The sequence below is a fragment of the Anser brachyrhynchus genome, assembly GCF_964034855.1.
Source record: "Anser brachyrhynchus genome assembly, chromosome: 9".
NCBI classification, from domain to species: Eukaryota; Metazoa; Chordata; class Aves; order Anseriformes; family Anatidae; genus Anser; species Anser brachyrhynchus.
The window spans coordinates 23,779,695-23,806,861 of NC_137703.1; the positions used below are offsets into that span (position 1 = coordinate 23,779,695).

A 27,167-nucleotide genomic window follows, 5' to 3' on the forward strand; every position below is an offset into this window, starting at 1 on the left:
AGCCATGGTCTTGGGCCATACTGGCAAGATGGGAAGGAATATGGATTCAGAACTCTTCATGGCAGTCAGGCATCCCATATTTTTCTTTCTTTGACCAGATGTGATGAATTTGGTCGTTTGTCAGGAAGGTTGCTAAGCACACAGAGAGACCTCTGACGTGAAATGGAGACTGGTTTAAAGAATCTGACAAGCAGACTTAGAGAGGATTAATTCAAACATGTACCTCTCCTCTTCAAAGCAGTAGTGTGATGAGAGGAGACCAAGAGAAAATGCTTAGTACTTCTGTAGAAGCAGATACAGGTTCCTGATATGGAAGCTGGCTTGTGACTTGAGGAGGAGGACAACCTATGTTTTATGATACTTCTCTCAATCTTTCTATTTCTATTCCAATTTTTCACTCTAAGAATGCAGTGCAGAGGGAGGTGACCTGCTAAGCTTCTCCCAGCTTGCTATGCTATCCCAGTTTTTGAAGAACTGCATCAGAAAGAAAGCGATATGTTTAGCTCATGGCTGCTGTTTAGTCATCATTAAGAATCACTTGCTTCTCCATGTTAAGTTCTTTTTTTTCCTAATTTGATTGATGTAATTTACATGTTAACTTCTGGTTCAGCTGCACTTACAGGTGCATCTTAGTATCTCTCTGTGCATAATGGTTCAGGAGAATTTATACAGTTCTTGTTACAGCTTCAAAGAAACAAGATGTTACAAGTTGATTTAAATGAAAATATTAATGCACCAGAGAGTTGCCTGGGCAAAATTTGCTGTGACTTCTGTAATCACTGCATTTATTTCTTCATACAGGGAATTTCACCTACTCACACTTCATTTATCAGCATGTTCAATATAATCCTCACAGACTATGAGTATTGCAGTACTTGGATTTTTGTTTTTGAGCATGACTTGTGTTTCTGCTGTTACCTGGAAATTAGTCTGTTATAATTTCTTTAAATTTCTTTGTGTCAGAATTGGTTGTATCATTTTAAAGGAACAAGCCCACAGGGCTTCCAGATTTTGTCAATATGAAGGAAGTAATATCATGAAGAATGTCTTTAATATCAAATTGCTGCTCTGGTATTTTAATATTATCAAATTTCCTTGTATGACACAATTACATTTCTGACAGGGGTGATTCCATCTTTGGCATTAGGACAGAAAGCAACAGGTTAGATTTCCTGCAGTATTTTATATATTATTCCCAGCTCAAAGAGGAATATGACATGCTCTGTACTGTCATCTAGAAACATATTCTGGCATTTTGAGTGGAATTCTTAGAAACTCTTTTCCTTTAAGTGCAGTTTTTAATACACAAGATTCTTAAGAAAGCCCACCTCTCCCACTTCCATTAAGATATCTAACTTCTTGTGATGAATTTTCTGCAGCAGAGTGATACCACTGCAATCCCTGCCAGCTACTGAAGCCCTGCCACATAAACCTAAATGCTGAATCTTTCTGCAGGGGAGAAAGAGATAATCCAAAGTGATACCATCTACCAGACCTTGCATGACAAAGAGACAAAGACTTATGCTGTTTTTTATCCCTTTTTGCAGAGAAAAAAAAAAAAGGGGGAATAAGGCTAAGTTGTTCCAACATGCATGTTTAAACCTAATCACAACCTCAAATTTAGACTGCAGTTCTTCAGTTTTATTTTTAGAAGCTATTCAGCCTTCTGTGGATGTCCTTGTAAGCTGGTACTAAACAGTTTTTAGGTACATAAGTCCACTGTTTCTCTTAGAGATGTTAAACATTTGCAAGTAATACTAGCTCTAGATACATGCCCAACTGATTTGAAAATCCAGTTTGAAAAAATGTACTCAAATTCATGCAGAAAGCTAGTTGTAGAGCCAGTCTCACAGAGACACTTATGGATTCTGTGTGCCATGTCCCACCACCATTGAGACAAACAGCGTATTGCTGTTCTGAACCATTTGCAAACTTATTTTCATGTCCAATACCCTATTTGAGTGGGGAGAGGTAGAGAAGTTGTGGAAGACATTGGCATGCAGAAATCTAAGCTAAACTGTGGGAGAGACCTGTGAACAAAGGCTGCTCTGATTTAATCAGCATCACAGGAAAAGTCAGGTAGAAATGCTGCGTGTGACTACTTATGTCTGGAATGGTTTAATGCTTCAGAACCTTCTACAATGACCTTACACATACAAAATAAACCTTATTAATGTGTTTTGCAATTCTGAGAGCAAGCCCACCTTTTGGTAATTGTAGTATTAGTAGAGAAGACAATCTTCTATATATAGGCAATGTTATTGCTACAGAAGATTCCCTCTGTTCTCCCCTTTTGATGGTTAACCTGATGGTTAGCTCTTTCACACCCTTCTTTTCTTTTCAACAAATGGAAACCAGTTGCCCTTAGAAACTCATGAAAATTGGCAGGAGTTACAGATGGCACTGTCAAATAACCAAAAGAAAAAATAATGTCCCATCTACTGAGATCTGTCTGGCAGAATGTAGAATGCTTCTGTCATTTCCCTGACACCATGCTATACTTAACCATGGCACGTGGACAAGTCTTGTCATTTATATAAAAGCCAAAGCGAATGGAGAAAACAGAGCCACAGTCAAGTTATTAGTTTGCATTAAATCCAGAAGAAAAACTGCTGTTAAGTGTTCTGATATTCATTTTATGTGACTGTGCACTTGCTGTAAACTATAGTGTCTTGACCCCACATGGATGTTTCTGGTTTTATAAACACGCCTTCTTCTGAAGTTAAAATGCAGTGTCTGTCTGCACTCCTTGTAAATGGCTTACCTGTGTTAGTTATAAAACTCTGTATAACTGTGGCATCAATCTTGGTTTGTTCCTCTTTTTAAAAAGCACCTACATAAATGCAGCAACTGCAGCAATCTGTATGTTAAATGCACAGAATCAATTTCCCAGCTTCTAGCCTTTTAAAGTTCTACATTACATTCTGTACGGTAGCCATATGTCATTTAAAGCAGTGTGTTGCTGTTTCAGGTGTAATAGCTTTTCTATCATATTTATTTTCAGCAGGCTTTTCTCTGGTCTCTACAGGGCTTTGCAATTGCTGCAAGGTGACTCTCACGGTTCCCTAGATCTTCAATAATTAGAAAAAAAATAATACAGGAGTAATGTGAAAATATGATTTTCATTTGCATTGGAATACATCCAGAATATGTCAGTGGAGAGAAATATTGAAAGGATTTGTGAAGAATCTGGCAAACAGTTGTGGGCAAGGAAATGGAAATAAGACAGGCTGATACCACAGAGATGAGGATTCACCCCTTGGTACTTGGATTCTGAGCAGTCCAAGCAAGCTTAGGAGAACTCACTTGATCTCATTGCCTTTTTCTGCTTCTCCTCTATGCTCTCTATATAGCAGGACTACTCAGTCCGACATCACGGTGGTACATGTGGCATCACTGCTGCTCAGCTGGAAAGGGTGCAGGAGGAGATCGGACGTGTCCTGCACAGCTCTGCCACTGGGAAGCTTTTTCAATACCAAGACAGAGCCTTCCTGCCTGACAGGCTGGGAAAGGTTGTGGTAGTGCCCCAGGAAACTGGTTGCTCAGTATGATTCCTAGCAGCTTGTCCTTGCCATGTCATGTTTGGTCATATGTTTGTGACCATGGCAATGTCTGTTACAAAGTGCTTTCATAATTTGGACTCAGGACGTTACCATCTCTTTGTGATGTTTTGATACAGATGGCTGGTTTCCAAGAACTGTCACTATCTTCAGAGATTTACCTTGGAAGATTAAGTAGGTTGCAAGCCCCTGAATTATTTTTCTTTTCTCCAAAGAACCTGCATAATGTTATAAAATCTTCTTTAATTTGTTTTTAAGCTTGTAAAATACTAACTTCCTAGAGCTAGGAGCTAGTATATACTGGTCATAACAAAGATGGGGCCTTGGAGATATTGCGTAGTGGGTGTGGAATTAAGTCACTATAGTTCAATACTGAAAACAATAAAGGGAGTAAGTATGTAATGGAAAATAGCTTGAGAGCGCATCATTAGTAGGAACAAGTGTAAGATGATGAGGACATAAATCCAAAAACTCTGAGAAAATAGAAATGATGAATAAATCAAACAGCTCAGTTTCTAGATATGACACTACTATTTTTTTCTACTGCACTCCAAAGGGCAGTGAATGTAGTGAGAGACTGATGTGGGACTATGTCCTTCCTTAGAGTGCTCTCACAGGAATTAAAGTTGGAAGCGGTATGTGTACCAAGAGGAAGAATTTAAGAGAAGTTTCAAAGCTGTACTCAGGTTCACTAAAACATATACAACTAAAGCAAGTGTCTGGACTTCTGGAAACAGTTTACTTGCATTTCTTCCCCATAAAGCCCAATATATCCTTACAAAAATTAGGCTCCTAATTAAATCTGAAGGAAAACAGAAACTTGTTATTACTTTTCAGGAGAACTGCCACTGTGTATCTTGGGGAAGTGGGAACAGGGAGGAATTTGCGCTGAGACACAAAGTCATTATGTGATGAAATTAGACGCATATGTTCAGTTTGTCTGTGAGCCCATCGGTAGGTGCCTGGCAGGGTGCGCCCACCAAGGCGCCCGAGAGGGAAGGCAGTGTGCTGGCCCGTCATGCTGCCTCTGCCATGGTAAATGTCTTGGCAACGTGAGTGAGTCCTTTGGAGCCAGTGGCTTCATGAGTCTTCTGCTAGAAAGGTTTCGCACTGGCTTTTGTGAAAGAGAAGTTACGTGAAAATTGGTGTGCATGTGGGTAGAGAGGAAATACCAGTGTGGAAATACCAACTGGCTTTGATGTACCCTACTTCTCACACTGGAAGGAGAACAAATGGTTCCATCTTCTCCACAGAGTGGAAAGCAAGGAGGTATCCATTTTTCTTGACTGTTTTTGGCTTGTGGTCCCACTTAAGCTTAGCACAAGGTGTATTTATTTATTTATTTTAAAATGCTTCTAGTAAGTTTATTCTTTCTACCCTAGAAATGCCCATTGACTGACATCAGTTCGTTCTTATCCTTCATTCAGAATTTGTCTGTTATTTGCCTTCTGTAATAATACAAATTACTTCCAGTGAGGAGGATGAGGTATGTGTTTGTTTGTTTGTTGTTTTAAAGAAATTTGGACTTTATATTGTATTGTATGTAGAGGAAATATATTTTAAAAGCACTAATACATAGTAAGAAATATCCTCTTTTTCCTAATTACTATGAAAGATTTTCCCAAGTAGCTTTAAACTTGTAGTTATAATTTTCAAAGCAAATCCGTGAATAATGGATCTTGAGGCTTTGGCAATATAGACAATATAAATGAGCTACTCTAAAAGGACTTAAAACACTATATAATCTCTCTGCAATCAGTACTTAAAGTAAGGATAGGGGTTAATTTTCTCCTAAATAAGTCAGATAGTAACTTCAAGATGAAGCACAAATTTTACTTACAAATATCAGGCAGAATATGTAAAGAGACCAGTGGTAATGCTTCGAAGTAGATGTGCAGTGGCTATTAACTTATTTATGCATTTCTTTGAGTCAGACAAGAGCATATTTTTTTTGAGAACATAATTTTTTTGAGAGCATAATTAATAGGTTTTTGGAAAAAAAAAAGCTAAATAGTGTTTTAGCTATTACTTATTAATAAATAGTTACTTGTCTTAAAATTACTGCTACGGATTCCAGACTCAGTTTACCGAGAGAAAAAAAAAAAAAAAAAAAAAGGACCAGAGGTGGCACACACTTAGCTCTATTCTATTACTAAATTTGAAACTTTCTCTAACATATCAGTAAATATCGCGTATAGGAATAGCTAACTATTTCTTGGTTCAGCACTAACTTTCATCACTACCAAGCACCTCACATGGGCACAGGCATATAACTGGAGTCCTTTTTATAGCATTTGACAATTAATTCCGCTGTCATTTTATTCTTCCAAATAGAAGTTTGGGACACTAGTATTATTGTGCCCTTGAACAATTACCCCCAAAACAGGTTTAACAGTAGTAACCAGGTAATGTATCATCTGAACAGAATAATAGTGTTGAATTTATCTAAAATGCCATCTTAAACTGGTAAATGCAATGTGTTTTCACCATGCAAGTTCGTTTCTTCACTGCTGGAATAAAAGACACCCACCTTCCCAGGTTTGGAACATATTAAAAAAGTCATCCACTCATCCGCGCTTTATTGACAAACCTTAACTCATCCTAGTCTGTTCCTTGACAACATACACCACTGCTCCACGTGGGCTGGGACCTCACATCACCTAATAGTGTGGAAGAGCTCCCATTTCATGTGGAGGCTTTGGCACAGGTCTTATTTCCACACTCCATTAACTCACCTTTCAGGTGAAGTTACTCTGTCTTGCTCAACAAGAGGCTTATTTCATCCAGCCTACAATGAAGATTCATAATTCAGTCGCCAAAATGCAGTTGGTGGGGGGAAGAAATCATGTATCACTTCAATAAACTGCTCATTTAGATCAGGTTCGGTGTAGTTAGATTAATCAGAACAGAAACCTCTGAAGACAGAAATTAGATAAGTTACTTAGGCTGGTAGCGAGAGACTGAGAACTTTTTATTAAGTTGATATGAAACATTTATGTGTAAAGCATAATTTACTTAATATTGGCTGCATAAGTAATTCAGCAGAGACAGAATGCTTAGAATAGTAGATTGGACAAGCCTGATTGTGCTCATGAAAGTGTATGCACACACAGCTTAAAAATAATGTGCTCAGAACTGGGGTCCTAATGCCACCATTATCACAAGTTACTGAAATGGAAGAAAAGCAGCCTTTAGATTTCCTTTGCTAATAAGATTTGGCTAGCAGTAGCAGCAGCAGCAAAACCAGCAAGTCCCCTGTGCCCATTAGTCCATGCTAGTGTGTAACTACAGTGTTTGATTGCCAGGCTAAGCACTTCTGAAGTGCCTGTGTGTGTGGGCCCACCCATCTGCGCTATTGAGAGATTGATTACAAATACCTGATTGCCAGACAGGTCAGGTCGGATTGTTTGGATTTGGTTCCTAATTGGATGAAGCACTTGTGGGCACTTGTGCAAATAAGTACTCGGAGCGAGTCTTCCTGGTGGAACCTGAAAATGCACTTTGTTACTTTTTCTTTTTTTATCACAGTGGCTAGATGTAAAATGCCTGAAATCACAGCAAACCCATGTATATGTTTAACAACAGAGAAGAAAAAAGCCTTCAATTTTTTGTATTTCTCACATTTTCTTAAGATTTTCTATTGTTATTTATTGTGCTAATGAAGAGGAGTTCATGAGACAGGTTAATCCACATCAGAAGTCTGGGAGGAGAAAAAGTTACAGTCTTCTGCAAAGTAGTTCTAAACATGATGTTAAAAATGCACTTTTGTACTTCGTGCCCTAAAAAAATTGTTGTAGGAAATTCTGGCTTTTTCTGTCTGGTATATGCATGTCTTGACATTCTATACATTTGGTTTTGACTTCAGTGAGTCTGCAGATGGGCTTCGTTTGCTAAGTGTGGTTCCAGGCAGGAGCAGCCAGACCCTGGTGCTGCTGCACAGCCAGAGAGGGGAGCAGAAGTGGGCTGCACATCCTTTCATTGCCCTCTCCTGCTCATGCGGTAGGAGGGCTGCATGGCAGAAGTGAAGCTGGTCAGCCCACAGCAGTGTCAGACAGCTGGTCTGAAAGAGCACAACTTTTTGGTTTGGTTGGCTTGGGTTCACTAAGGACTTAGAAGGAACAGTTCAGTTTTCCCCAGTATGAGGAGAAGAAAAACTCTTTGTTACTATTTTCCTGTTAAGTTTGCCTCCCTGCATTGTACCAGGATAGCTGTGACAGTTAGGATTTTATTCCGTCCAGCTCCCCCTCAGAGCTCCACAGCCCATCTGGACTGGGCAGGAACGCAGCGCGGGGAGACAGATTTTTAGCCCTCGCTCTGTCAAAGAGGACTCAGAAAGTTAAACAGAAGCTGTTCAAGTAACACCAACACGCTGAACCTGTGCTGTGTCCTCGCTTGACTCCTCTTCATGCAGTTTGTTCTGCAGCTGCCTGTGTCACCGCGCTCCTGCCCTCACCCCCAGCTGGCCCTGCCTGGGGTCTCCCTTCCTCGCACAGCACAGGTGGAGGACGGGGACAGAAGGACCAGCCTCCTGACTGTGAGCAGCAGCCTGGGGCCTTCTATCGATTCCTTTGAAACGTTAAAGAAAAGTTTACTGCTCAGCTCTCCAGAACACCTGCCCCGAGAGGAAGGCCAGCACAGAAATGTATGCTTGCTTTTATGAGGGAAACAGATTTTTTCAGACATAACGTTGAGTGAATTCTAATTTACCGTGCTTACTGCTATCATACATAAACATTAGACTGGGAATTGTTTCGCTGCAAAATGAGAAAAGAGGTGAAACATTAGAAACACTTACTACAGCCTAAAGTGCTAGGAAATGAAATGCTGAAGAGCACAACCCAAAAAGTATTTGTATTTAAGCCTTTAAAGTCTTTTTATGAAGTTTGCATTTTTCTTTATTTCTTTTTATTATTATTATTATATTTGTAACAGCATTATTTTGTATTGGGTTTGTGGTTTTGCAATACCAAAAAGCTAGCATATTTTTCTGGTAAGCTCACCTCTTTTAAAAATGGAAAATATTGTCCTTTTTACATTAAACAAAATTGTTTTTCTTCTTCCCTGACAATAGAATTAAGAGTCATGATTTCTGTTGCCTAACTTTATTGCTTGGACGCTGACACAGTATTCTAGTAGCTGCTCAAAGATGATACTGTTGAGTATATTGTGTGTTTGTATTAATTTAAGCCTGGAAAGGAGGAAAAAAAAAAGTAATTTATGTAAATCTATTCACTTTTAAGTCATTTAGAGCTCTCAATGGAAAGGATTTGAATATGCTCATCACCTCACAGGACTGTTGCCAATATTCCCCAGACACTTGGATATCTCTCATTGTCTGTATTTGGTACTCAGTGTCCTTTTATCCCTTAATTTTTTATTAAAAAAGAAAAAAAAACCACAAAACAATTTGCTACAATGGCCAAGAAAAATAAGGGGTCTTATGGCTGTTATATATTAAAACAAAAAAAATCCAATACTCTATAGAAATATAGAAATACTGCCTTATTTTTTTTGGCAAAGGGGGAGCAAATCATAAATATTGCTTTCAAAGAAACAATCCTATGATGTGAATAATGAAGTAAAAATAAGTAGTCCAAACACAGACTCAAGTATTCACTAAAACAGCTTTGACACTAAATATAACCAAGTTCTGGAGAATTTGGGCTCAACGCTAATGGCAAAGACTGAGAAAATAGTGCATATTGATCATACAACTTTGGCATATTTTAATTTGATTTTTTTTTTTTTTTTGCCACAAGCCAGATAAGACATTTCTAAAATGATTTTGTGACCTGAGAATGGAGTGCTGCCACTAACTTTCTCTCATTAAAAATGTCAAATGTCTTGACTGTGGTTTTCTGGGTAGGCACTTTGCTCCCCACCAAACTGTGGGCTTACCCGTATAGGGAACGTAGATTTCAGCAGAAAAGCTTTATATTACCTTTCAATGGATGCAGCACGCTGGTATCTACTCGTTGAATAGAGGAGATATAACAGAGAGAGACTTTCTACGCTAGCTTAAAGCCCTCGTGGTTTTTCAATTCCTAAATATGCTGTTACCTTGCAGGTGAAGGGGGAAAGAATTTGTAACATCAATTTAGTTATCTATTGGTCTATCTAAATCTTAAAAGAATACTGCTATTAATGCAAAGCAGTTAATTGTTTTTCTAGCAAACCATTTCCACAGCACATGCTTGCTCCCGGACGGGGCGGGAAGGAGCTATATGTTACGGCTGCGAGCACCTTCTGGCAAAGATTTGCCTCGGTGCATCACAGTGTGCTACTTGTGGATAGTCCAGCTTTTAAACAAAAATTAAACGCAACAGTGGGGAAGTTGTGCTTTAAACACGACACTAACTTCAGTGGTGTTAGATTTTGATTAAAGCAGAGTGGGAACTATGCAAAGCGACCTCCTTTTGTGCCTGCTCTACCATTGAGCGCTGGGTTCCCTTGGTCCTGTGGGTGAAGCCTGTGCAGGCAGATGCCGCTGCGTTCCTTGCTGGGAATCCTCCTGAGCACACGCTGCTGTGCTGCTGGGGTGCTTTGACAGCCATGACTGTCTGCAAGGGCTGACTGAAATCTCCTTATTAAATTTGGATGCTTCTGTTTTCAAGAGCGGCATCATTCTTGAACTCCTGCCTTTTATTTCTCCTGTAGCTAGCTGTGAGAAGAATACTTGAGTTGTAAATACAGCAAGTGCGATATGAAATTCATCAAGAGGCAATAAAAATAAACTTGATAATGTAATTTAACGTGGTTCTGCATTAAGCACTATTTTCTGACTATAACTGCAGTTCAGCTCTGAACCTGTACTCGCCGAGGTCATTAGCGGTGCTGTTACTGACCGCAGTAGGACTAGGAACAGGACCTCAAAGGGGGAAAATTAAAACAAATGCTATTGACTCAACAAGTAATTGAAGCTTTTGCAAGCTGCGAATTCTAGAAAATTGCTTCTCTGCTGTATCCTTTCAGAAGCTTGAAATTATAACTTCTTGCCCCTCTGGTGATGTGATGCTTTTCCATTTGGAAAATTTCGGCTCTTTTCTTCCTTAGATTTCTGATGGAAGCTGAGGTTGCAGGATGATTTTCATGTTGGTGAACAATCTGTGAGCAAGCTGGGCATATGCTTTATCTGTGGCTGATTGCAAAGTATCAGAAAATAAAATATCATATGTCTTTTGTGTACATGGGTTATTGTTTAACTGCTGTTTTCTTCCGCTTTTTGGTAAGGTGTTAGATGTGAAACTATTAGACTGCAAATTATCTCATTAAAAATATTTTTGATAGAGAACCAACAGTGAAAGCATTGGCTTGTGAAAAAAATAATATATATGACAAGTGGAAAAAAGACACATTTGACTTGTCAAACTTATATAAAATAACTGTAATAAAAAATACCCCCAAAACAAAACATTTCTTATAACAGTTTAAAATTAAGGTTTATGTAGTAACAACTGGATAAAACTTGCAAGTATTTCAAAATGTATGTATTAGGAGAGCTCACTAAACTCCTCTTATTTTTATAAAGCAGTAACGAATTCCACACAGATCTCCATGAGGCAAGATGCTGTACGACACGGGTATGAGTGAAGGCAGAACTAAGACTGTTTGTTAACAGGTGAGTATGAGGGATGGAAATGCATGAGGAAAATAATGTAAAAATGGTTTGTAAGATGCAGCTTGTTTTTTCCATCATCCGACTTTTCTCATTTGTAATTCTGCTACAGAGAGAGTCCTCTGGTAGTAAAGAGAAGTCTGCTATGGGAGGAGGGGCTTTGAGGCAGAAAGAAGGGAGTGTCTGCCAACATTCGGTGCTCCTCTCCCTGCATCTCCCACAACTTGTTCAGCTGTCTTGTGGATCAAGTGTCAGATTGGGCTATTGACCAAAATGTGTGGCAACACTGCCCAAAATGAGAGACAGCCAGCGTGGTGTTAATTTATAACACTAATTTAAGAATTTAATTTTAGCTTGTGCCTCCAACAAGTTCTGAAATTAGTATTGTTTGTAAACATCACACACAAACAAATCCATGAATCCCAGAGTGCCCTGCCCCCTTTGTACATACCAACCCAGCCCCTTCTGGGGCAAGGAGGTCAGTACAGAAATTCTGGCTTGGTCTTCTGTTGGCATCATTTTGATTGCTTTGAAGTATTTGAGTCCTGCTGATTAACAGTGGTACCCAGGCTCGGTGATGTGAGCCTGTGCATCACAATATCAATGTCACAAAGTGCTCCAAAATAATTCAGTAAAAGAGGAAATGAAGCAATTCCAGCTCTGGGATGAGTAAACTGGCACTTAAGGGCTTCTGTCCTTGCTTTAAAAATGATAAAACAACAAAATGCACAATGCTTTCAGCAGTTCGCATCTCTAGAGGATTTGGACTATGCTAATCTGCCTGGTTCTTAATGCTGGTTGTAATGTACTGGGGAGCTGTGCTCTAGCTGAAGAAAACATTTAAATCTCCTTTTCACTTTCAACATGTGAATAGTTTTCCTGAGGCCCGTCGGGCGGCTTAAAACTAAACATGGAGAAATGCTGTGCTGACATCTTTACTATTCTGCATTCCCAAGCTCACTGGGGCTTCTTAGGCCAGGGATGGGATTAATTGAATTGCAGAGACTCCGGTTAACAGCTTTTTGTCACAAGCTATGCTAGGGACCTAGGGGCTTTTCTGTGTGATGCCTGGCAGGTCACAACAGTGCTGCAAGCGGGCCCAGACACAAAAAGTGTTTTGGGATGGAGGACAGTATAGCAGAATGAGAGCCTGAGGGCTCCTGGCTGTGATATCGTGACTGCTTTATCCTGACAGTATGTAGTCAGATTTGAGGACATTGAGGCATTTTTCCAGGGAATGATAGCTGAGGCTTACAGGTGTGGGAGAAAAGCAAGCAAGGAGGTGGAGGGAAGAAAATTGGTTCTGGGTGATTGATTTGCTTTCTTACCTGCAGCAAGGCTGTGGGATGGGATTTTCCTGCCAATCCATTTTTCACTTTGTCTGGGCAATGCTGACATGCACCTCACAAAGTGTAAAGGGAAATGTGCACAGCAAATGAACACTGGGAATGAGCATATAGTGCTAGCATAATTAATTTGCTTGTCATATTGCATTGCTTGAATTGTAAACAGAACAACAACTAGCTGGTGAATTATGCAGTTTTTCTCTTGCACATAAGGACGGTAGAGAGCCATCTTCCTGGCTTGATTTAGTTGCTGCTGCTTCAGTGTACACAGATGTTGTTAAAGGGTTTCTGCTGGTCAGAAATATTGGAGCATAATTATTCTAATATTGGGTGGCATATTCCTGGCTATTTGTGAGTATTTATGTTATGGAATATAGCAGTTTCTACTTTCCACCTTCCTGAAATTAGTTTAACTCCTTACTTTTGCCTCCTGGAAACCACAGACATAAGGCAGCAAACTTAAATCTCATTGCTAATGAGGTTATGCTAAATACACCTTGGAAACTGTTATAGGTGACAGGCATTTATGCCTGCAAAACATCCTGAGAGAAAAGTTTTTGTTTTCTAGTTTATTCCCTCTTATCACTGTAACTTTCAAGTTAGACTGATAATATCTTTTATCTTTGTCTGATAATATCTCTGTCTGATAATAGCCTCTCAAATGCTTGGTTTTAGTACACAAGGAAGATTAGGCTTCCAGTTGCTATTACTTCTATATTAAAAAACAACAAAAAACCAACCCAAACCCAAGGAAGCTCCCCCAGGGAGAACACAAAATATGCTTTTCTTTTTGAAGTGGCCTATCCCCAGGACAGAAACTGTCCCTGTACAAAAAATCACAGGATCTTGCATTTAATAGCCAAGTTGTAATAAATTCAAAACTATTGGCATTTGAGTTTATGCTTTACCTTTAACTCTCTTTTCCCACAGTATACAGTGCTAGTGAAAGAGAATCCATGAGCCTTTCTGGATTATTGTTGTAAGGTGGGCAGTGGCTTTGTGAGTTTTCAGCATGTTTCCCCTCCAATCAAATACAGACAAATTCAAACAAATCTTTGTGTGGCAATTGGTCTGTTTTGGCTAAGCTTTTATCAGAAATATCTTTTAATGTGGAATTCCTACCCATTTCTCCCTCTTCCTGATCCCTGAATACTCTCTATATTGCTCTAGAATTTGCAGTTTTCACTTTGCATTTTGAATTCAAAACCATTTTCCATATCCCTGAAAAGTGCTGGAATCCTTTGATCTTTGGGGGAAAGAAATGTGGAAGAGTAGTTCTGTTTTGATGCAAATGAAATACAAATGTCAAAAATGTGCGAAGTGGAGGTCTGGTTTTACAGCAAATTTTAATATGGACAGTTGCAAGAAAAACCTTCCTACTAATGTAAGACACAGTCATTTCACTTTCTCAAAATGTCAGAATGTGTAGGTGGAAGGGCTGGTGTTCTGCAAGATGTGGCAAACCTGAACTGCTAGGAGAAATCTGCCGTATTAGGTATATAATTAGGTATATTAATGGTAAGGTCAATGTTGAAGACTAAGACGTGCAAAGGTATTTCTTTCTGTTGAAGAAGAACAGGTAGGAGTGTATTTCTGTACTACGTGCTTCATTCTGCTTCTCCCATCCTGAAATGAAGTCTAAGTACATTTGACTACTTACTATATAGAGCTTATTTGTGGAAAAATGTGTCTACATTTGTAAAGCCTCAGCATTATCCGCTTCTCTTCCTTTAAAATACTGTGAAGTAAAATTACCCTTCTGCAGTGCTCTGTCACATTCGGTTCCCCTGGTTCCCTGCAGACCACAAAACGGAATGGCAAATTCACATCTACATTTGTAAAAGAGCATCCCTGCGTCATCTCTAATTCCAGTGCTGCCTGATCCCATTATCTGGGAGCCCTGAAGTAGGAGGGATGTTTGCAGGCTCTGTACCATGTTTCTTGACTTAATAGCCTGTGCCAGCAGGCTTACTAGGACACAGTGACAAAAGCTAGGGAATTATAAGACTTCATGGCCTAAATCCATAATTCGAAGTCTATTAATCATTTGTTACAGATAACAGTAATCTTCATCTTTTAGTTGTATTTATGTATTAACAGACGTGCAAACCTTTATGGAATCATTAGAAATCTCTCTCTCTCTCTCTCTAAATTCAGGTATTGTATATTTGCTCAGGTCACATTTCTTATACTACTTGTGCTATGTGAGACTAAAAAACATTTTATGATATTTTTAGTCTTCTAGGAGCGTGCAGGATTGTCACAGAAGTGTGTTTGACCACATATGAAAATGCTGTGTATTGCTAAGCAAAGTTAAAAACACCAGATATTGAGAGGAAGGTATTTAAAGCCCTGTAATAGGTAGTATTGCAATTTTGCTGTGACATTAGATTCTTAGATACCCACAAGGAAACTATGCCCAAGGCCCCATCCTGTGTCTTGTGAAAGATCTCTAATCTTGTGTCTTGTAATCTTGTGTCCTGAACTGTGGCTTTCTCTGAAGACTGCCTCAGTTAAACGTCTCCAACTCTTATGTTCCTTGCTGTTGCACATTGCATGGAAGAGCAGCAGGCACCTGCTTTGCATTTCAATATTCTCACTCTGATATTAGTAGATCTATGTTAAATTCTTCCTTTTCACAGCTTTAGTTTCACAGTTATTTTTTCTTTTTGGTTCCTTTCCTGATCCATGTCACAGAGTATAATCTTTGCCAGTGAAAATAGCATTGAAAACCCATGAAGTACTAAGACAGTTATAATGGGAAAGAGAAAAATCAATCCTAACAGAAAGTAGGCCTTAAAGTGCTCATTCGAAAGGTGTTAATTTATTGGTCTATTTGGATACTCTACAGGAAAGTATGGAAAGGAATTAAATGTACGGGTTTTGTTTATACAGCTGTAAAGTTTAATGACAAACTTAAAATGGAAATGTCATGGCAGATGGGATTTTATAGGGAGAAGCTACTGTACAAATTCTTGTATCAGTACCACTAGCTACCAATATATTTATGGATTAATTTACAGAAGAATTTATCTCCCCAGTTAAGAACAAACAAATAATAAAGCAGACTAAGAATCTGGCTTTTCAAAGTAAATAAAACTGCTATATAACTTAATCAGGTTGAAACAACTCTATGGCAACCTTAAATAGCTGCAGTGTTTCAGATGACTTCAACAAATTTATGCCAGTCTATCAGCCCAGGATTCAATGCAATTGACCTCTCTGCATGAAGGATACTGACGTCTGGAGGAACAAGCTGATTTATCTGGAAGGCATATAAAGTACCACAAGCTCATACACACAGAAATCCCAGTAGAAGCCTTGCAACCCCAATATTTTCTTTGCATGGCTAAAAGTATTTCATTTTGAATTGTTACATCTGTTCACCAGTACAACCCCCCTTATTCATATGGTCTCTCTGACATTGCTTTTCCCCATGCTGTGCTTTCTGTCAGCACTCTATATTCAAGCATTATATATTTGAAGAATTCTTCTGTGAGAAAGTCCATTGAATCGATCAGGCCACTCTTAGAGTGATGGAACATTGAATATTTATGCTCTGAAAAATACAAAACCTAGTTAACGCAATGTAAGGACTCTTAAAAACCTGGCTGCTTTTTATCTCACAGTATATGCCTTTTGTTATAAAACCATCTTGATTCCAAATGCACCCTGGAATAAATATGTTCCATGTAACATGGAAATGCATTGTTGGAAGCAGGTTTCAGTTGAGGTGGAAAAGGCATGAACAGAATGCAGTGGGAAGCCAGTGACAAGATGGTGTGCTTCCCTTTTAATTCAGAGGAAGAATTTATAAGTTCTGTGAGAGAGAAAAAGGTGGGAGTAGAACTTGCGTATGTGTCTATGCATGCATGTACATCCAAAATAACAGGTGTTTGGCAGCTTGTTAGTAACTTAAACATTCAGAACAATTATTTCAATAATGCATTCTGTTCCTGAATATTGCTGGTTTTCTGAGTTCAGATGTCTTCCCTCAAAATTCGTATAGTAGCTTTCAGAGTTGTTCTGAAAAAGGAAGGCTGAAATTAGCTAGGGATTGCTGGAAGTGTTTGTGTCCAACGAAACCACTACCCTGTATTGGTTGCTCTATTCCAGTTTATCACTCTTTGCTGGTGACCTGTGGCTACTTCATCTCTTCTTATATATATGCTGTGCTTTATGCATAGAACATGTTTTGTACTGCTAATTCTGGACTGTGTTTGTACCACAGACCACAAGATGCCTCTGAAAACCTCTCTGACATGCAAGGGAGAGGAGCCCAGGTCCAGAGCATGGCCCAGCATAGAAGCAGCCATGACAGTGACAGGCTGGAGCTTGTGTTAGCAGCATTATCAAACCTGCTGAAAACAGACAAAAATGTGGGCCATGGGGCAGTTGCACTTTGCCAAATGTGAAATGAGAATAGATCTTGAAAGAAGGCACAAGGGGATTTTAGAGTAACTTGTTTCTAATGTTGCTGTCTACTCAAGATTCCAAGGTGCTGGTTTCCAACCTCCCTGTCCCCTGTAGTTAGCTAGCAAATGTTAGCTAACAGCTGGATTTATTCCATCCTCTTCCAAGTAGGAGAACTGAAAATCACTGCTATTATACTGGTGTGGTAAGTATATGCCTGTCCTACTACTGGCTCTGCTGCTCTATTTTTGTATGATCTTCAAAAATCACGCGATTCCTCTGCTTCCTAGTTCTTTCTATAAATTACCACAACTGCATTACTATCAGGCAGGAGTACTGTGGAAATTTATGTTGGTAACCTTTAGTGAAGATGTGAAGCACAACAGACTATTGAGTATTACAGATATATGGTATCTTACTCTGGTTATTTAGTTGGTCTTTGTCTTTCCATCTGTGTTTTTTTTTTTTTTTTTTTTAACCTAAACTCTTGGTCTTCGTTACTTCAGTGCTTTGTCATTGTAGACAATTTTCAAAGCGTGACAAACAGTATTCTTAGGCAATTTGAGCTGAAGTGCTTTTGAGATTCTATAAGAACCAATTTGTTGCTCAGCCTTCTATACTTCTTCTCTGGATATACTCTGGTGTAATAAGTTGAACTTCTAAAACAAACAAAAGATAGATGGACTCCCCCCAGCCCAGCCAGTCTTGTGTAGTGTTGACTGATGAGTAGCTGTAGCAGAGAATGAACTATGTAATGTGAATACTGATAAAATAAAAATGTTATACAGGAAATATTTTTCCATTATGTGGTTTATGAGTTGTTAAGAAATCATGCATAAGTTTACAGTTATACTCTATGGGAAATGAGCTGAGAGAATTTTCAGGGATTTTGCTTTATTCTTTTTATGTTTTATCTTTTGTTAGTATCCTTCCAATGCTACAATCAAGTTAATGCCACTTTTCTGTGTTAAAGCTAGTGTCTTTCATTTCAGACTTCTCTAGAATTTGAAAGTAAAATATTTAGTAGCTGCCCAATCAGGAGTGTTTTTCCCTTTTCCTGTGGAAAATCCAGATACAGTGAAAGCAAAGCTATCAGGAATTCTTGATGTTGGTGCTTCCATTTAGCCTGTTTCTGTGCTGGTGTTGGGTCCTAGAGATAAGGGAGATGAGTCCAAACAGGCATTATTCAGAGCCCCTTTACTTGGGACAGCCTTACTTGAAGTAAGAAAATTGCTGTTGTCCCAGGCCACATCTCTTTTCTTTAACGAGTGAAGGTAACAGCGGCTATTCTTTCCGGGCTGAGAATTGCAGCCTGTATACTATCAATAGGTCAAATTTACCCTTCCAAGACCTGCATATGATCTCATTTTTAAGTGTTCAAAAGAAGTGCTTTTTTTTTTTTTTTCTTTTTTTTTTCTTTCTCCAAATTAAGGTTGAGAAACTCCCCCAAGAGAAAAGCTTTCTTTTGCCTGTATGGTGATGCTGAGAAAAACTAACTTTATGTATCAGCAAAAGTTTTATTTTTTACATTACTGATACCTGATGGAGATAGTATGACTGAACTATTAAGTGGTTATAGCCTTAGAGGAGACGGGTGCTGGGGAATGGGGTGGAAGGAATGGCACTTGAATAAATGTTAAATCTACTTTATCCAAGTCATCAAATTTTGGATGCCTGTGACTTGATATCCAAATAGATCAACGTGTACTTTGATATTGTTACAGGTTATCAAATCACACGTGAAGTTTGAATAACAGGCTTATCAAGTGCCTTTGTAATATGGGCTGAAGAATAAAAAGCTGTCATCCGGGGTAAGTCAAATGAGAGAAGGGTGAAAGAATTCTTATGTGCTGAAATTATAGTATCCTTGCAATATATGCCATGGATTGCCTCAAATGTAGGAAAAATTATATTTATGCCTCATCTTTGAAAAGGACAGATAATTATGAATTTATTCTTTTTGTGCACAGAAATCCAAATCAGCAGTTCACATGAGTTACAGTGCATATATACACATCACAGAAGGACACACAACAATAATATTTTCAGAGAGATAGAAGTGAATTTTCTGGAAAAGAAATTAACCAGATGTGAAATCAAATTGAGAAATCAGAATATTTTATTAGATGCTCCATAAGCCACTAGCTTGCAACTGTGCAATTTCACTTAAGGAAAGAGTAAAGGCAGCTATAAAAATATATAAGAATATAAGATAAATGGAAAGAAGAAAGCAGGCAATCAAAACTAAAATTAGAATCTCAGAAAAGTAGACAATTGATTATATATGCCAAAAGTCATAAGAATAAACATATGGCCAAAGAGTAGAAGATGATAGGGAATGTAAGTATATGGGAACAAAAAGAATTCTAGCTGTGCTTTCAGCTTGTTCTAAAGGAAGGTGTGTTGATTTTTTTTTCCCTTGTCTGGGGCTAAACAAACAAACAAACATAAAAAGTATTTCATCAATATAGATCCTAAAAGTACAAGAATTCACATTGTATAATGAGTTAGAGTTCAATAACAAACTTGCATCAAAAAGTTTTTGAAGGCTGCCTGAGGAACTATGAAGCCTACTGAGTCTTGATTAGTTTAGCTCATTTTAGAACACTGAAAGAATTGCCTAAAAGTGAGGAAAGCTAAAGCTATGCTGTTTGTGTGGTAGTTAAAGGTAGAGAGGAGCAATCAGTCGTCATTTCCTGACACAGTTTTTGAATAGCTTGTACAAGATTCAATAATAAAGTATTAAAAAAAGATCACAGTAAAAGAAGAAATAATTTATATTGCTAAACAACCAGAAACTAGTTAGTTGAAAGGATCTGTCTTTTCTAGTAAAGTTACAAGTTTGGCCAATGAAAACAATGCTGTTGATATTTTTATAGAAAATCTGACCTGATACTAGTCAGAATTTTAATTATGATATTAGAATGATATAAAATCCACCTGGTATGTAATGAAGTGATTTTAAACTGTCACTGTCAAGTAACAATGACTTTCAGGGAGGTACCTTGTCGGTTCTTGCAGTCAGTGACATTTGTCATAGGTGTTATTTCGAAGCAGTTAATAGAAAATAACTGTTAAAACTTGCATGCAACAGGCAAGTGAGCAATCAGACAACGTGAAGTCATATTTTAAGGACTGAAAAGTTCTTAGTAGGCTGCAGTGATGAGAAGGACTAATACGATCATTAGCTGTAGAAACTGAGGGCCCTTCCAGCAGAGGTTGGCCCTCATGGTTAGCAGTGGTCTCCTTGTTCCTGAGGCACCATGTCAAATCCTGGGGCAATAATTCCAGGAGAATCTTAATAGGGAACGTTCATTTAATGGGGACAGAGGATTAGAAAATAGGTCTTAAGAGTGGTTTCAGGAAATTGAGTATTTAGTTTAGCAAATCACTTGTAAACTTTTTCCTAACAGTTTTTTTGTTTGTTTGTTTGTTTGTTTGTTTTGTGTCCTTTAATAGAGAAGATAATGTATAACTGGAACAATGTGTGGGTTGAGGTTGATCTTCCACCACTAGCAGTCTTGAACTCAGGACCAGTGGGTGGGTGGGTGTTTTTCCTGTAGTTGAAAATTAAATTCTGTTTGAACATTAGCCTAACTGTCTTCAAACCATGTTTCTATACTCAAACTCTGATTTGTATTATTTGGAAAAACAACCTATGCATCAATAGTGGTACCCTCTACTTTTTATATTAACGTGAGCCTTCCCTCTGTCTTCAAACCAGCATCTTATTTCTGTCTGAACAAAATAAGGTTCAGAGACAAGCCCAAAGGTGAAATTCCATAAATAGAAAAGTGCTAGACCCTGTCCCTTGGTCAACAAAATATACAAAAATGTCCTTTCTTCTGACTTTTTATGAAGTAAAGATATTACAATTCTGTTTGCACTCTCATGTTTCCATGGAAACAGCCACACTAATTTTAGGGAATACTCTTTGCTCCTATCATTCAGTTAGGCTTTAAATAAATCTGTGTAGTACCACTGGTGTCTGTTGCACTGTCATCAAGAAAACTCAAAATATAGCTGGAAAAAATGCACACATCAGATATGGAGACAGTAAGTGAATTTTTCCAAGAGGGATGAAACTGAGAAATCCAAGTCTTATGAAGAAGGTCTGTGTTTAATTAAACGTGCTTTCACTGGACTTGTCTTAAATAGTATTAAAGAAAGAAAATCTATGAAGAAATGGATCTCATTTAGCTGAGATATGGAACAGACCTCTTCCCTCCTGATATTTATATTATAAAACAATTAAAATACAGTGTCACATGCACATGTAGAAATGAAGTAGAAAGAGATAGAAAATCAAATTGGGAGACAGACAGTACTGTTCAATCTTAAAACTAGTTAAATTTATCAGTGTATATTGTAAATATGAAATTATTTGAATAATGTAATTTATGGAACCTCACCTATAAAGGCCATCCTGCCTGTATTAAAACAATAGTGCCAGTGTGTTGCATGCAACAAGCTGAGGATTAAAAATGAGAGGAAATGTCCTATCTTGTCACAACTGTCACGAGAGTATCAGCAACAGAATAGAACAATCTAACTCATACTCAAAACCGGGAACAACACCTCTGCTTCTCCCCAAGACTGAAATGGGAACTATCAGTATCAGGGGCTGTCAGAATTTGTTCAGAAAGATGGTGTTTCCAAAAGACTGGGAAGACATGGCTGGGTCCCACAGAATGCCTGTGTCCCACGTTTTAGATAAAATAGCCGTATACAGATATTTCTGGGTGCTTTATCACTACTGATGATAGTCAGAACATAGCATTAGAAAGTGCAAGGAGTGTGTCTATTAGCTCAAGTTCTTAATATTGAGAGAAGTCTGTATTAGGGAATCTGAAAGGAACTGCTATTATCTGCAGAAAGTTATATTCAAGGACATTAAGTGCCATCAAGAGTAACTGAGCCAATTAGGGGATCTGGTAATGGTAGCGGTGCTAAAAAAATTGTTGCATATATATATGTGTAAGTTGTTTTTGCTTCACCGATGGGCCCCAGACAGTTCTCAGCAACCCTGAGTGTGCCCTCATAGGTTGACTTATCTCAGGCAGTTAACAAATGTTCATCTATAGCACTGCATGTCTGTGTGCAATTATATTAACAAAGCTTCTTCAATTACTTCTCTAACAACAATAAATGATTGTACAACATGAAATCACAGACATTGTATTGTTAATTATCACGTGCTTAAACTAATATTGTTGTAGAACTAGCTCTGTTTATCCTCTTGTTCTCTTCCTAAGAGGAATTTTAATGAATCTAATTTTTTCAGTTTTGTTTTCTTTTGGCTTTGGTCTTGCAGTGTTTTTCTAGGTATATGAATATTTATGAATGGCAAACTTTATATCATATTGGAAACAGTGTCATGGAAAAGGATCTTCTGATGAAAGGTAATAATGCTTCACTTAAATATGCTAATAAGGAATCCAGGATAACTGTCACAATATGGTTTGAAGAGTTAACATAATCCCAACATGCATGTTTCAAAATATTATTTGCCTTGAATAAATATGAACACCATGGTTCTTTTAGATTTACATTCAATAAACTGAGTCATTTAAAAATACTCTATCTGGAGGTTAATTTGGTGTTAACACCTTAGGTGGGAATATGTCAATCTCATTTTCAAGAGTAGCTTGAATGCTTGGAAAAGTAATTCCCATTTAACAGGAATCTGGGGTGTTTTAAACTTGTGACCACTTATTTGTAGAAGAGGGCAAAATAAGTGAAATGAGGCCATCTCTCTTAGTAGGAGCAGATGTTAAATTTTCTGAAAGATAAAATTATCTGAAAATACGAACATTTTGCAATGTCACCTATTTCCTACGCTGATCTGGGGCTTTGTATGTGACTTCTAAGCGTTCCAAATTATTGTGATAAAGCTGGCCAGAGCCAGCTTAGAGATCCATCTGGTTGCACAGTGACATGAAGCAGCATTTATGCCCTGCCCGCTGCAGACCCTCAGTGTCTGCAAAGCTGAACACTTGGCTAGCCTGGCCTTTACTGCCCACTGCTGCCAAAGAAAGAAAAGGGGTGCCAAAGGGCTCAGACAAAATAGAGACAAGAATGCATGAGCCTTTTCTTGGAGTTCGTCAGTGGCTAAAGGTATTTTTTAATGAGTGTCAAAAGGCAGATATTTTCAAAATATTTCACTAGAAAAATCCAGAAATGGAGACAAGACCAAAATCTTTTCAAGACGCTTTTAGTGTTTCCTGTAAAACAAATTGTGAAAATGACAGTTTCTTCCTGAAATTGGAATAGTGTGTTTCCAAAGTGAAGCTAACCTAAATTAAGTCCATCTTCCACCTTTCTGCTTATAGTCTAGCAAAAATTTTTCCAATGCATGCCAGCTGACTTGTTACAGTGCTTTTATTGTGGATTTGTGAAACACATCTTGTTAGCAGCAGGAAAAGCTACCCCCAAAAGATTACAGTTGGTGACAACACAAGAAAGAGAAACGGGCTGGCAGCAGAACAACACACTGCTGGGAGAGCATCTGTGCTTTAAAAATGGTGTGGGGAGGGAATAGAGAGCACTGTGCAAGGTGGAAGCTGTAACTCCCAACTTACACCTTGCACAAGGTCAGGATAAAGAATTAAAACTCCCATAATCGTTTTATTTACTCAGTATTTTGCCTATTGAACAGGTTAGTAGGAACTGCTTTCTAGAGGCTGCCAGAGATGTACTCTGGCTCAGTTGCTCAGAGAAGTCTTTAGGCCACATGCTGAAAAGCCTAACCTGTGTCCTGACCTACCCTGTGTTGCCTTCTGTTGCTCCCCTGACTGGCCCTGTTAAGTCATACCCCTCTCTGAAGTATATATAACTCTCAGCAAGACAGAGCTGGATGTTTGGTCTGCTCTGGTCCCTTTATTCCTTTTGATGCTTCCTGACATTATGCATGGAAGCCACTTCCTCTAAACAGACATTTATATTTGCTAGAAGAGGCAGGATTGTTTACTTTTTTATCTTAAACTGAAATGTGAGTGGTGGGTTACACTGGGAGAGGGCTTACATGGCAGTGCAAGCGTTCCTTTTCTCAAAGAGCGCCTTGCTGGATGCAGCTCTGGAGAAAGCTCACATCTTTCTCTGACGACTGTGATTATGGTCTCATGTGCCATGATATAGTACATTGAAAGAAAAGCTTCTTCAATATCTTGGATATATCTTGAATATTTATGAAAAGTGCAACACAGAGTGGTCCTGTGTATGCTGTCACTTATACAAGTAAAAGGCAGGAACGGAAACAATATGGAAATTAGGAAAGAGTTTCTCTGTCATGCAGAGGTACCCTATGGAAAGAGCATTCCACAGCTTTCATTGCCTTTCCTCAGCCTGGTACCTTGGCTCCTGCAAAAACCACCAAGCAAAACCATCCCAGCCCCCAGACCACCCCCATCCCAAACCCCATGAACAGGGTGGAAATCTGCTGATCTGATGTTAGTTACAGAATGCTTCGCACATCTTTTTTTTTTATTTATTTATTTTCTGGGGAGAGGGGAAAAAAAAAAAAAGGTCAACAGTAACTTTTAAAAGGGTCAGTTTATAAGTCATTAGGTTGGAGATAAATATTTTACACAGCTCTGATAAGTGTGATTTTTGTTTGTTTGTTTGATTGATGAAATGATGGCTACATAGACCCTACAGTTGATTGCAGTTCTGTGCATGCATCATTTTTCCCTAACACAGAGGCCAGGATGAAAAGTGAGTGGGCTAAACAAGAAATGTGAATGCTGTGTAGGGTCCTTGAAATATTTACTTCTGACTTTTACACAGTGGAGGATGTAACACTGAGAAAATCCTTCCACCATCTGTAACAGCAAAGTTGCAATTACATTTATTTCTACTGTTCATTGGCTAATAGGCAGCCATTTCTTTCCCCTTCTGCCTCCTTGCATTTTTTACATCTTTTGCAAGGACATCAGGTTCACTTTTAGGAAAGCTGACTTGCTTCAATTCTCTATTGTTTAATTGGATATCCGTGTTTTAGGATGGACTAGAAAGCAACTTATCCAGACCAACTGGCCGAGTTCCTGAGAACGGGAAAAAAAAAAACATTGGCAGAAAGAAAGGGTCATTTGCGATGTGTAGGTATGTGTCTGAACATGATAACAACACTGCAGCAACACTGCAAGTCATGTGTCTTTAGCTTAGATAGTAAATGCAGATGTACTAAATGATTATGCGTATTTGTGTTCTTAGTTGTAATGCTGTATCTTAGGAGTATATAGTATTTTAAGTTTGTTCCATGTATGCTTAAATCTTTCTCATTATATACAAACTGCATAAGCTAACCCACAAGTGTAAGCAAAGGAATAAATTGGGTTAAGTCTAGCTGTTAAGAATGAATATTATTCTTATAAGAAGAAAAAGTTGGTGAAGCCTGAAGCCTGGTGATATTTTAATTCAAATTTGTAGGCTTTATTTGGCTTTAACAAACATGAAATTGGTGTGTGATTAAATAAACCCAGAGGATCTTCCTCTCACGCGAGAAAGTGAAAATAGTCCTTCAATTTCATAAAAGAAAACAAAACAAATTTTTCTGTCATCTGATCTAACTTAACAAAGGAAAAAGTCCAGATTTCCTGCATATTCTTATACCTAGCAATAGCTAAATTTAGAACAAAATTAAAGGCCCAAACTTATATCATAAACGCAATTCTTAAAATTGTTTAACAAGTGAATGGTTAAATTCAATGTTACATGTCATTTAAATATAAAAATAGTAGACGATTTTATTTTATTGTATTTTCCAATAAATTGCACAGCAGCTTTCACTGTATTTTTAACGTTTAGAGGAACAGTGCAATGAATTTTACCAAAAGGAACATTGTGTACCAAGCTCAAAAGGCATGAAATGGAGTAGCATTAGAATAGACGAGAATGCCTGGCGTCAAGTGACATTATCGTTCTGTTAGCAGCATGCTGCACAGTCACTCTTGGCTGGCTTACAGATCTGAGAGGAGTTCTGTTAGCTGCAAAAGTTTCTTTTTGTTGTTATTTTTTGTTTGTTTGTGTTTGTTTTTTACTTTTTTTTAGTAAACTCTGTTAAGAATCAAGAAAGCTGCTTGCAGTTAACATGTTTGTAATGCATCATATACTCCTGATAGATTTTTAGTTGCCATCAAGGAAAATAGAGGAGTCCTTATGGAACAATTTGCGTGTTTACTGGGAATCTCCCAGCTGAGAATTGGATGGTTTATAAGCTTACAGAAATAAAGGGGTGCAGGAGAATGTTTGGTTTGTTCCTCACGTGGAAAGCTAAAATTCAGCACAGCATGTCTGAATAGCTTGCTATTATTTTCTTTGCAATTCTAAATAGGAATGCAAAAATGAAAACTGTACAATACTTTTCCGAAGATCAGAAGGATGGGTTATTGTTTCACTCTGATTTGTGCTGTCACTAAGCTCTCACCATAAGGCCTGGAGACTGGTGCTGTGACGGTGCAGGCCACAGCATCTCCACAAGGCTCCCAGCTTTGCTGTCAAATAGGATGTAAATATGTCCAGCTTCAATGGCTTAACTTGCATAGCAGGCATTTCAGCTAAGGAGATGTTCTGTCTTTTTCTGTTGGGGAGGTTAAGGAGAGAGATTTCTGAGAAACATTTTAGGTAATTTCTTTATATCTTAATATCGGCTGGTATTTGGAAGGCTGAAGTATTGCTGTCTGTGCTGTCCCTGCCCTGTACATGCAAGATGATATTTCACTAGGATTTGAAAGGGTCCGCTCTAAAGAAAAAGTGCTGTCGGATGGCATCTTCCAAGCTATCAGTTGTCTGTGTCTATTAAAACAAAAGGTTTTAACATATGTGTTTGTTTTCATTGCAGATATATACAAACACATACTTCTAACATTGCTCTGCTTCAGTATGGCAGCTCTCCTCTAACAAATTAATAGAGTGGCACATGATAAAGACAGCGGTAGCAACTGTGGTGTCCCTCATAGCTAATTTCCCAGCAAGGTTTGTTTTTAGCTGGGAGGCTGGCATTCAGCTTTCATGAGTCCTGTTGCTACAGGGATGGTTTGCATATGTTGTGTGGAAAGCTGACATGTAGAAAGGGAAACTTCAACATCGCCTTTCAGCTATCTTAGTCTTTGGAGAAAATAGATGCCCTTTTAATCCTTTTTAACTATTCATTACAATTTAGCTGTATTGTGCAGGTGAACGGGAGGACAAAGCCTTTCTATACTCACTTAGCTTTCCTGGGATTTTTATAAGGCC

General features: G+C 38.3%; 1 long non-coding RNA gene across 12 annotated transcripts in view; it reads left to right on the forward strand.

Annotated features, from left to right (window-relative positions):
- The window catches only part of LOC308199612, a 289,413-nt gene that overhangs the window by 101,898 nt on the left and 160,348 nt on the right, over positions 1-27,167 (forward strand). For 9 of the 12 annotated variants that reach the window (XR_013954731.1, XR_013954733.1, XR_013954734.1 and 6 more), the window contains exons 2-4: positions 11,089-11,178; positions 18,659-18,745; positions 22,249-22,336. This is a non-coding gene — a long non-coding RNA (uncharacterized lncRNA). The remainder of the gene's footprint in view (positions 1-11,088; positions 11,179-18,658; positions 18,746-22,248; positions 22,337-27,167) is intronic. The other 3 variants (XR_013954732.1, XR_013954739.1, XR_013954741.1) reach the window with 1 other exon arrangement.